The sequence below is a fragment of the Antechinus flavipes genome, chromosome 3 (genome assembly GCF_016432865.1).
Source record: "Antechinus flavipes isolate AdamAnt ecotype Samford, QLD, Australia chromosome 3, AdamAnt_v2, whole genome shotgun sequence".
Classification (NCBI taxonomy): domain Eukaryota; kingdom Metazoa; phylum Chordata; class Mammalia; order Dasyuromorphia; family Dasyuridae; genus Antechinus; species Antechinus flavipes.
Genome location: NC_067400.1, coordinates 194,144,560 through 194,156,766, shown reverse-complemented (window position 1 = coordinate 194,156,766; position 12,207 = coordinate 194,144,560).

Here is a 12,207-nt window from a genome sequence, read left to right as displayed (position 1 = left end):
TGAATATTGATGCTAAAATCTTAAATAAAATATTAGCAAAAAGATTACAGAAAATTGTCACCAGGATAATACACTATGACCAAGTAGGATTTATACCAGGAATGCAGGGCTGGTTCAATATTAGGAAAACTATTAGCATAATTGACTATATCAATAACCAAACAAACAAAAACCACATGATCATCTCAATAGATGCAGAAAAAGCATTTGATAAAATCCAACATCCATTCCTAATAAAAACACTTGAGAGCATAGGAATAAATGGACTTTTCCTTAAAATAGTCAGGAGCATATATTTAAAACCATCAGTAAGCATCATATGCAATGGGGAAAAACTGGAACCTTTCCCAGTAAGATCTGGAGTGAAGCAAGGTTGCCCACTATCACCATTATTATTTAATATCGTATTAGAAACACTAGCCTCGGCAATAAGAGTCGAGAAAGATATAAAAGGAATTAGAGTAGGCAATGAGGAAACCAAACTATCACTCTTTGCAGATGATATGATGGTATACCTAGAGAACCCCAGAGATTCTACCAAAAAGCTATTGGAAATAATTCATAATTTTAGCAAAGTAGCTGGCTACAAAATAAATCCCCATAAATCCTCAGCATTTTTATACATCACCAACAAAACCCAACAGCAAGAGATACAAAGAGAAATTCCATTCAGAATAACTGTTGATACCATAAAATATTTGGGAATCTATCTACCAAAGGAAAGTCAGGAATTATATGAGCAAAATTATAAAAAAGTCTCCACACAAATAAAGTCAGACTTAAATAATTGGAAAAATATTAAGTGCTCTTGGATTGGCCGAGCGAACATAATAAAGATGACAATACTCCCTAAACTAATCTATTTATTTAGTGCTATACCAATCAGACTTCCAAGAAAATATTTTATTGATCTAGAAAAAATAACAACAAAATTCATATGGAACAATAAAAAGTCGAGAATCTCAAGGGAACTAATGAAAAAAAAATCAAATGAAGGTGGCCTAGCTGTACCTGATCTAAAATTATATTATAAAGCAGCAGTCACCAAAACCATTTGGTATTGGTTAAGAAATAGATTAGTGGATCAGTGGAAAAGGCTAGGCTCACAAGACAGAATAGTCAATTATAGCAATCTAGTGTTTGACAAGCCCAAAGCCCCTAACTTCTGGGAAAAGAATTCAATATTTGATAAAAACTGCTGGGATAATTGGAAATTAGTATGGCAGAAATTAGGCATGGACCCACACTTAACACCATATACCAAGATAAGATCAAAATGGGTCTATGACCTAGGCATAAAGAACGAGACTATAAATAAATTAGAGGAACATAGAATAGTTTATCTCTCAGACTTGTGGAGGAGAAAGAAATTTGTGACCAAAGATGAACTAGAGACCATTACTGATCACAGAATAGAAAATTTCGATTACATCAAATTAAAAAGCCTTTGTACAAATAAAACTAATGCAAACAAGATTAGAAGGGAAGCAACAAACTGGGAAAACATTTTCACAGTTAAAGGTTCTGATAAAGGCCTCATTTCCAAAATATATAGAGAACTGACTCAAATTTATAAGAAATCAAGCCATTCTCCAATTGATAAATGGTCAAAGGATATGAACAGACAATTTTCAGAGGATGAGATTGAAACTATTACCACTCATATGAAAGAGTGTTCCAAATCATTATTGATCAGAGAAATGCAAATTAAGACAACTCTGAGATACCACTACACACCTGTCAGATTGGCTAAGATGACAGGAAAAAATAATGATGAATGTTGGAGGGGATGCGCGAAAACGGGAACACTGATGCATTGTTGGTGGAGTTGTGAACGAATCCAACCATTCTGGAGAGCAATCTGGAATTATGCCCAAAAAATTATCAAAATGTGCATATCCTTTGATCCAGCAGTGTTTCTATTGGGCTTATATCCCAAAGAAATACTAAAGAAGGGAAAGGGACCTGTATGTGCCAAAATGTTTGTAGCAGCCCTGTTTGTAGTGGCTAGAAACTGGAAAATGAATGGATGCCCATCAATTGGAGAATGGCTGGGTAAATTGTGGTATATGAATGTTATGGAATATTATTGTTCTGTAAGAAATGACCAGCAGGATGAATACAGAGAGGCTTGGAGAGACCTTCATGAACTGATGCTAAGTGAAATGAGCAGAACCAGGAGATCATTATACACTTCGACAACGATATTGTATGAGGACATATTTTGATGGAAGTGGATTTCTTTGACAAAGAGACCTGAGTTTCAATTGATAAATGACCGACAAAAGCAGCTACACCCAAAGAAAGAACACTGGGAAACGAATGTGAACTATCTGCATTTTAGTTTTTCTTCCCGGGTTATTTATACCTTCTGAATCCAATTCTCCCTACGCAACAAGAGAACTGTTCGGTTCTGCAAACATATATTGTATCTAGGATATACTGCAACATATCCAACATATAAAGGACTGCTTGCCATCTAGGGGAGGGGGTGGAGGGAGGGAGGGGAAAAAAATCGGAACAGAAATGAGTGTCAATATAATGTAATTATTAAATTAAAAAATTTAAAAAAAAAAAAAAAAAGAGCCTCCCCCATCCCAAGGGGGAAGTATAGCATGTATAGTTAGGTTAATAAAGAAGCAAGGTTTGTTGGCAACTTGGAAGCAGATCACTGAACTCTTCAACATATTAGAATGCACATCTCCTTGGCTCTCTAAGGAAGAAAAAATAGAGCCAGATATGTGGAAAATAGTAGGAAAGCAACTAAATGAATATTACAAATTTATGGCTTTTGATACAATTCCTGAGGAAACATTCCTTATGTACAATATTATGCAATTGGCTTTAAAAAAAAAAAAAAAAAGCCCACAAGTTCCAAAAAAACAAAAGGAAAAATTTTAATATGGACAGCCAAATAAAGATATGTGAGGAGAAAAAGCAGGAGGGATATGGTATTGACAAAGCAGCTGAAAGGCATGGAGAGTTGGACAAGAAAGAAGTTAAGTACAGTGCTGATGAGCTTAAAGAGTGTGGTGCTTCTCACTTTCACAGCTCAGTTTCACTTCTGCCTATACCCCAGTAGTCCCTATCTTCTGACTTTCCTCCCTCAATTTCCCATTCATGGGCAGAGAGAGGAGGAGGAGTGGGAAAGGCAGTGACACCATCAGCACCACCCATGAAGTAGTTTTGTCCATCTCCTATGACACGATTACAAAAAGCATTGGTAAAAGCTAAAGAGGAAGGACAGGATACATATGATTTGAAAATAGAAGCATATACCCTGTGATTGAAGAGTTTGATTCTTTAGGTCAAGCCAGGAGAAGATATACTCCTTTTAATCTAGAAATGATCAAACATGAAAAAGGTTTGCACTCTTTATGGGTCTACATCGTCTTATGTTAAGATGGTATTATGGATTTGGCTTATGAAATTTTAACCCATAATGACTGGAAATCTATAGCAAAGACATATTTAGGACCTGTACAAAACTTGTTGTGGCTTTCTGAGTGTAGTAAACTCTGTCAAATACAAGCTCAATGAAATGGGCAACCTGGAGTTAATATACCAGTCACCTTTGATCAACTAGCAGGTATAGGTCCTTATGAAGACAGTTTAGAGCAGATTAATTACCCTATGGCAGCATATGAGCAAATGGCTTCTATTGCTATCAAAGCATGGGGCACAGGAAGACAAGATAGAGATGAAGCCTTCACGAAAATAGTACAAGGTCCAAATGAACCCTTTGCTGATTTTGTGGACGTCTGCAGACAGCTGTCATAGGAACTATTGATGAAAATGTAGCAACAGAAATTGTGATAAGACAATTTGCTAGAGAAAATGTTTATGAGGATTGTATATCTTAACATGGGAAGACAGGGTTCCTTTTGGGAAGGGACTTCCAAAGAGACAAATCAGTGCTTTCAATGGGGTAAAGTAGAGCATCTGAAAGCTCAATGTTGGCATAAAGATAAAGTAAAAAAAATAGGGTGAGAGAACAAGACCCAAAACCCCATGTCCAAAATGCAACAAAGGCTTCCATTGGGCATCATAATATAGATTTACTTAGGGAAATGGGAAGCAGGGCTTGGCATTAGGGCATGGAAGGCCAATATTAGATACATTTGGAGCATGATGGCAGTCAATATTACACCCAGAGAGTCTTTAAAAGTTCGGTATTCCAACATGATCAATAAGCTGAGAAGCAACCTGATAAGAGAAAGGGATTGCAATTGGGGAGAATAAAGTTGTATGCAGCTGTGACTACTGAGATCAACCTGGAGTGGTAAAATCTGTCCCTGTCTGGCCAATAGATCCCTTGTCTCTGCACATAGTAGGCTTGACCATTTCACCTCCTAAGAGTGTTTCCAAAACAGTGTTTATCCATACACTAACTTGGGAAACTGGGGAATATGTACCTAATATCCCACTCACTAATACAGGTAGACAATGTGTGACTTATCACCCAGGAGAAGTAGTAGCATCAGGTTTACTGATACACACTCCTAATACGCAGTTTGGTGATATTTATCCAGATTTTGAACCCCAGCAACAGAATCCAGGAATATTCTAGACTGAAGCTGTTACAACTGACCATCTTATGCTCACTATTTATGTAAATCACTAGAAGACACAACAGAGTCATGGATTATACCAACTTCGTGTGAGCCCTTACTACAAATGTTCCTTAGGTGATATAAATATAATATATAATACACATGATATAAATATAATATAATATATGTTAAATATATATATTACATATGTATAAATATATAATATAATAATGCCATTCATGAGGCTTACTTAAAGATTCAATCTCATGCAAGTTCCTTGTAATCACTCAGCCCAAAACCTGTCTCATGAAGCTGAATTGTCCTGATTGGTGAAAAAATAAAAGTAAACTTATCTTGCCCACTGCTGCTTACCTCAGACAAGATCATATTTTGCAGTCCATACAATGTTTCTTACTCATCTTGCCTTCTGCCATTCCACCAAATACTTAACCTCTGGGCACAGTGATCAAATGAACAGTAGCATTACTTCCAGAAAGACTATTTCAATCAATTCACTATCCCTGTGATAACTCAGACTAAAACTTTTCTGGCTAAACTTCGGTCTATTTGTAGAAAAAATCTGGAATGTACATTTTCTGCCTATTTGTAGAGAAAATCTGGAGAGAGTGTAAATTTCTGACCTATTCCCCTATCTTCTCAGAATTCCCCCAATTGCTTTGATTCTAAGGAAAAATGCTTTTACCCTGGCTTTAAAAGGAAGTTATTTCATGATCTCATTTAACTCAGTTGATCTATTTCCCCCTGTTAAAAATATAAGCTTATTAAGGCCAGGAAATTGTTTTACATTGAAAGTTTCATTTACAATATTTACAATATTGAGATTGAGGAGGGTCATTGGCACCAAATGCTGGAGTTTGGCACCAAATATTGAAGTTCCATCATGTGAAGAATTCACATTAGTCAATTCCTTGACAAAAGGTAGGTTTTTTTTTTTTTTTTTTTTTTTTTTTTTTTTTTTTTTATGAGAAGAAGTTAGACACAATGAAGAAATGCAATAGACAAAAGGAATGATAAATATAAAATAGATCTGGGAAAATAATAAAGTTACCAAGGAAAAAAGTTTGGAAGTATGCATTAAAAAATATGTCATGAATGGGAGTAATCTATTGACTGGCAGGCTAAATCCATAGAAGGATTTAATACTCTAGAAGAGTTAGTTAGCTATAGAAAGGAGAAAGACACCATGAGATATGTTTGTGTATGAAAGGAAAGAAACCATAAGATATGGACTGGAGAGGAATGAGGAGAAAAATATCATGAGGCAGAACACTGTGTTGGGCCCCAAAAAAAGATCTAGTAAAGATGGTGTAGGCCATGGATAAATTTATAGGGGAAATTTAACCTTGGGGATTAATATAACTTGGATTTCTGATAGGACACAATCAGGTGGGGCCACTCATGACCTCCTCAGTGGGTAAGAATTTAAGTTTGAACTGATTTCTATCTGTGTCCTTCCAGGTTTGCCTCAGGGAATACTCTTATCAGTACTTCAGGGTTTCTCTACCAAGTCCATCCAAAGACACAGGACCTCATCACTTGCCATATAGTAAGCAGTTAATTTTTTGTTGATTCATTCATTGGTATACAGTTCTCACTTTACATTGGAAGGTGACTTTCCATAGACCTTGATTCAAAGAGATAAGTAATTAATTAAGAGATATTAAGCAACTTTTTGTTGATTCATTCATTGGTATACAATTCTCACTTTACATTGGAAGATGACTTTCCATAGACCTTCAAAGAGATTTTTATGTAATGTTAATTTGACCCTATCCACCCACTTCACCTAGCTTATACAAAAAAATACATAAAACAATACCTTTAAGTAAAAAATGTGCCAAAGTGCAGACATATTAAATACTGTACCCTAATCAACAGAATTATGAAATGAAAGCTATAGTTAATGAAAAAGGATGCTTAATGCCATACAGCATAATTTAACATAGGTAAGCAGTATGTTGCCTTACTAGCAACTTACTAATTGCACCTAGCCTTTACCACTGGTGGAAGATTGAGCAACTTTTTTTCTTATGAAACTATTAAGAAATGTTTCAACAATGGCTTTCTTTTTTGCTTATATATCTATCTCAAGTAATATTATCCTCAACTGGTTTTTGAACTTTTAAATAACTTGAAGTATTTGGAATCATCTTTTCAAAATAAGAAAAAAAAATTACTCAGATGATGAAATGTGTCTGCCACGTGTTTTGTTATAAACTTTTTTTGATTCAATCTTGGCTTCCTAAGCTTCTCTTTCTTCTTTTGTAATCTTTGCATCTAGTGGCTCGATCTTTGGACAGATCTTCTCTATGAGTCTCAATCAACTCCTCCAAGTCATTCTCATCTATTTCTAGCTCCAATGTAATGTCTGGACTAGCTCTCTGGAGGATCTCTGGGCAAGCCTTAGTCTTAGATGGAGAAGTGATAAAGGCAGGAGAACCACCAAGAGGATCTCTGTTTCTTTCTTCATCTTCTGTGTCTCCTCTGTATCTGTGTCTGAGTTTGAATCTGAGTCTGAGTTTCCAGTCCTCTCCACTCTGAAATATCTCAATAAAATTACATCATTACATCACACTAAGCATATGACAACTAGAGTGATTACATCATTATATCACACAAAGAGTGTGTGAACTAGGGAACCATTGATGAGATCTTCAATCACACTGAGTAAGTGTTAATTTTATAATTACAGCACCCTGCTGTAATTATCCTTGCTTCAAGTAGAAGACAGGTGGTCACACCCTAGGGGAAATGGGGAGCCAAACCAGATATTTTTAGCAGATATCCTCTGGGCTGAAAAGTCTTATACCTCACTCACAGTTCCCCCACTACCTGCAGCCCTCTACACTCCAATTTATAATCCTTTTACTAATTTCTTTCATTTCATATTCATCAAATCCAGGAGGGAATGAACTGTGGGCATACTTTTTTCCAAACTCTTTTCCTGCACGTCTCTGTTACATCTTCACATTCCTTAGAAACAATATCCTGGATTGCACAGTAAATATTATAGGGCATCCAGAAATCTTTCAATATCAAGTCCTTATCTGCAATTGGCTAGACAAATAGAAATAATATTCCTTAAAATTCTATATTACTTCCTGATCATAGGTTGCAAAAAAAATGAGATAGTGTTAAAGGAGAAAGTAGACCACTTTTACATTTCCATTCAAATCATTCAGATGAGGTGGGTAATCTGGGGCATTATCCCAAATAAGTAGTATCTTGAAAGGAATGTCATTATCATTACAAAACTTTTTAACTTTGGGGATTAAAGCGCTGTTTAAATTAAACCATTGTTCAAAGATGACAAGTTATCTTAGCCTTAGATTTGGTGAAGTAATACTCTGGTACTGTTTCTTACCTGATTCCCTTCAGTGTTCTGGCATTTTCTAAGTAGTGTATAAGAAGAGATTTGAATTTGTGAGTCCCAGATGTATTCCCTCCAACCAGAAATCATCCGATTTTTCAAAGCTTTATGTCTCCACATTGTTTTCCTCCAGTAAGATGTAAGTTCAAGATGAAGTTTGATAAAATAATCCAGTTTGATCTGCATTAAAAAATTTGCTCTAGCAAGTAAGAACTTACACCTATTGTTTGCAGGAATTATGGGAACTTTTTTACTGCTCAAATATCTGCATTTACAACCTCTACTGACACTTGCACATTATGAAATCCTGCATTATTTTAAATCTTGTAAAGCAACTTCTGCTGCTTGTTGGAAATACTTGTGTTCTTCAGAATACTTTACTTTTAAATCTTCAAAATGATGAGGTCAGGGTAGCAATTACTAGTTTGAAATAAAAATGTGACAGATTTGCAATAGCCATTCTCTTTAGCAAAAGGAAGGTTTGTTTAGGAGAAAAGGTTGGCAAATATAAAAACATAATAAAATAGGCAGATGTAAAATAGAGTTGGGAGAGCACTAGGTTTACCAAGGAAAAGAGTTTATAAGAGTCCATTAAAGGAATATACCATGAGGCCTGAGTATGCCATGGGCTAACAGGTTAGATTCATAAAGGAATTCAGCAGACTAACCGTAGCTATAAGGGAAAAGATGCCATTAGACAAAACGTACTGTGAGGGAGAGAGAAAGTCTCATAGCCGGCTTAGTCCTAGAAAGAACTTAGCAAAAATCTTCATCATGAGCAGATCTTTTATAGGGAAAAGACATCATTGGGGATTTCTCAGGAAAACCAGGGAAGTAAAGAGAGGAATCCAAAAGGAGGGATTAAGAAGGTGGAACACCTGACAGACCATGTCCTAGACCTGTTTTTGTAAAAGACCCAGACCATATATTTACAAAATATGCTAATTAATACTTCAAAAGTTGTTTAAAAATGCACAGAAATTGGGGAATAGACAATGAAGGTTGATAAAGAGCTCCATCCTCACAATCAGTCTATACAAACAGAATAGTTTGGTAGGGTTTCTTCCTGACAAGGAAAGAGACTCATCAAAAACATCAAAAAACATCAAAAGAAGCTTCAAATCTTGGCTTGAATTGTCATGAAGCTTAAAGAAATGTCCTTCTGAGTCTGTTTATGTATCTCTAGAGCAGCATCTTCTCTTTATTTCCTTGGATAAGTCAACTTCAGGCAAGCACTGACTTGTGCATGCTATTTTATCCAGACAGCATCCTTCACTATGTTGTTCACAACCAACACTGCAAGACTAAGTTCTTGTGCTATTTGTAGTACCAGGAATAGCAATATGAAATAGATTTGGAAGAACAATAGATTTGGGAAACCAGAATTGTAAAACAATATTATATTTTTTAAATAGTATAGGAGAGATTTGATTACAGTTCAATTGATCTGAAGAAATCAAGTCAGACATCCATTACAGATTTTTTAAAAAGTTACAAAAAATTTTGCCACATTATTTACTTGAAAATAGCTTCATGGGCTCAAGCAAATACAACTAGAGGCAAGGCAATTTTACTGAGTATCAAGGAAAGAGGAGGAAATAAAAAATGTGAATGGATATATTGAGACTATCTTAAAAGCCAGTCTCGGAAATGTGAATTTCCCATCAAGATTGAAGTCTAACAATGAAAAAACCAGCTTCTCATTCCTTGTTTGACAAGACAATCTGGAAAGTTCCCAAAAAGTTGTTGTGGTAGTCTTCAAAGCTAATTAGTCAGTCTGGGAGACTGCCCTTATCCAAGATTGGTTTTAGCAGTTCCCCAAGAATAAGCAAATATAGAGTTTACATCAGTACTGATGATTTTTGTCTTCCATATATTCTATTTTCGTTTTCATTCCTAAGTCTTTTGACTTGTGAGATGGTTCACTTTTCCCCTCAAGAGCACATTTGTCACCAGCCATAGTGAACATTAAAGGATCACTACTGAACTTAAGGAAATTCACAGTATTACTTCACTATCTGCATACAAGGGCTTAGATATGCTTATTAACTTTCTGAGATGGTATATATTGCCTACATTATACAGTATCTTCTTATAGTGTCTGTTTTGCATAAGGAACTTTTGTAATTTTTTTTTTAGAATGTGGATTTCTTTCAGAATTCTTCATATAAAAATAAATTTGCACACTGTAAATTTAATAAAGTGAGAACTCTCTGTATATGTTTCTTCACCAATAGCATAACAATCTGTAGAAAAGTGTTCCTAAAGTGTACATCAGAATGATGAAATCCTGAATTACCAGCTAAGGTTGGCAGAGAAATCCTGAAGCACTGATAAAATTACTCCTCAAGCAGGGAAGAGCACTGATGGGAATAAATTCAATCTTATAGTTGCACCCAAAGTGGAAGTAGTAGGTAGCCCCACCATGTTGTATCCAGCCAGAAATTCAAGTTATATCTAACTCCCAATGCTAAATTTCCCATATAAATCTGTCTATGTTCCATGCCATCTTTGCTGAATTCCTTTGGGTAAGGCTCACTTTAGCACACTGCCTAATGGTGTCTTTGTCCTTCTTATAGCTTTTAAGATACAAAATTCCTCTATGGATTTAGCTTGTCAGGCAAGGGCATACTCCAACTTCATGGGTATCCCTTTCTCCTTAATTATAAGTTCCACTAGAGAACTTGTCTTTTCCATCATTAATTGTTTTTTTTCCCTTGCTAATTATATGCTTTCCCAACTTTGTTTCACATGTACTATTCGTGGTGTCTATTGTAACTCTTAATTTTTATCGGTAAACTTTTCTCTTAAATAATTTCCCCCAAAAAATGGCCAATGTGAATTCTTCTTATGACCAAACCCCAGCATTTGGTATCTACATCAATCTCTTCATTTGGTGCTAAACCCCAGACACACCATTTGGAACTAGGAATTGCTATCCTGGACACATCATTTGGTGCCAAAATTGCTCTCCTAAGTCACATCAAGAGGACTTCTTTTGTTCAGTTGATTATTTTATATTGTTTTATTAATAGTCTTTTATTTTGAACTAATGTGTTCTCTGCACAATCAGTAGCAATGAAAACATGTAAGAAGGGATAATGAATTAACATTTTCAGTGGGTTCTAAGCCAGAATATATTAAAACAGGATATTTTAAAATTGTTTTTGTTGTTATTTTTAATAGACTCAACCCCTTCATGAGGGAGTTGGTGCTCTGTAAGCCTAGTGAGACAATTTGATTTGGAACATAAAGTGCATCAAAGTAAGGATAAAAAAGCTTAGAAAAATGAGGTGGCAGCCAATTGTATAAGTACTTGATAGCCAAGCAAAGAATTCTGAGTTTTATGACATAGTTAAGAGATAATGAAGATTTTAACATTTGTTTATTTTGAAGCACAAATATTTGCATAAAGAATAGTAAAAAAGGACTTAATGGAAGTGAAGAGATCTATTAGATGGCTATTAAAAGACAAGTGGATGGTAACTAGCACCTACATTAAGCAATGAGGTTAAAGAAGAGGTGATGGACATAAGAACTTTTATGAGGATTTAGAAACAGTACAAGCTATTTAATTGACTATTGGAGATAAAAGAAAAGAAAGAGTAACATTTAACACCAAACCAGAGTTTCAAGCATAAGAACATGGTGGTGTCCATTCATTCACTCTTTCTTTTCTACCTTTTTTTCCTTCCTTTCTTGTTACTTTCTTTCCTTTACCATTCTCTTTTCCTTCCTTCTTTCCTTCTTTTCATCCTTTCTTCATTCCTTCTTTGTGTGTATATGTTTATGTATGACAAATAAAAGAGGAATCAGCATGTTTGTAGATAAATTCAATGGAAAAAAGAGGACAAAACCAAAGATCCATGAATGAGGTCTTGATTGCTAGAGCAAGGTATTACTCAAGAAAGGAAGAAATATAATAAGATCTACAGAAAAAGGGAAGAACCTTAGTAAGGAGTATATTTACCTCTTCTATAACTAGAGGGAAGGAAAATTTCTAAAACACAATCTTATGATTTTTTTTTCATGTGCAATCTATGACACTATTTCCTTGATGTAAAGGCAGTTACTTGATGGTATTTTGTGATATGATTCACCAGCTAACATTATTTTGCAACTGACATAATCAGATCCAGTACTAGCATATAGCACATCAATCAGCCAGCCAACAAGCATTTATTTAGCATATGATATGTGTTGGTATTGTGCTAAGTGCCCTGAGCTACCAACTTTGGAATGATTCTGGAAATGGAGGTGAAG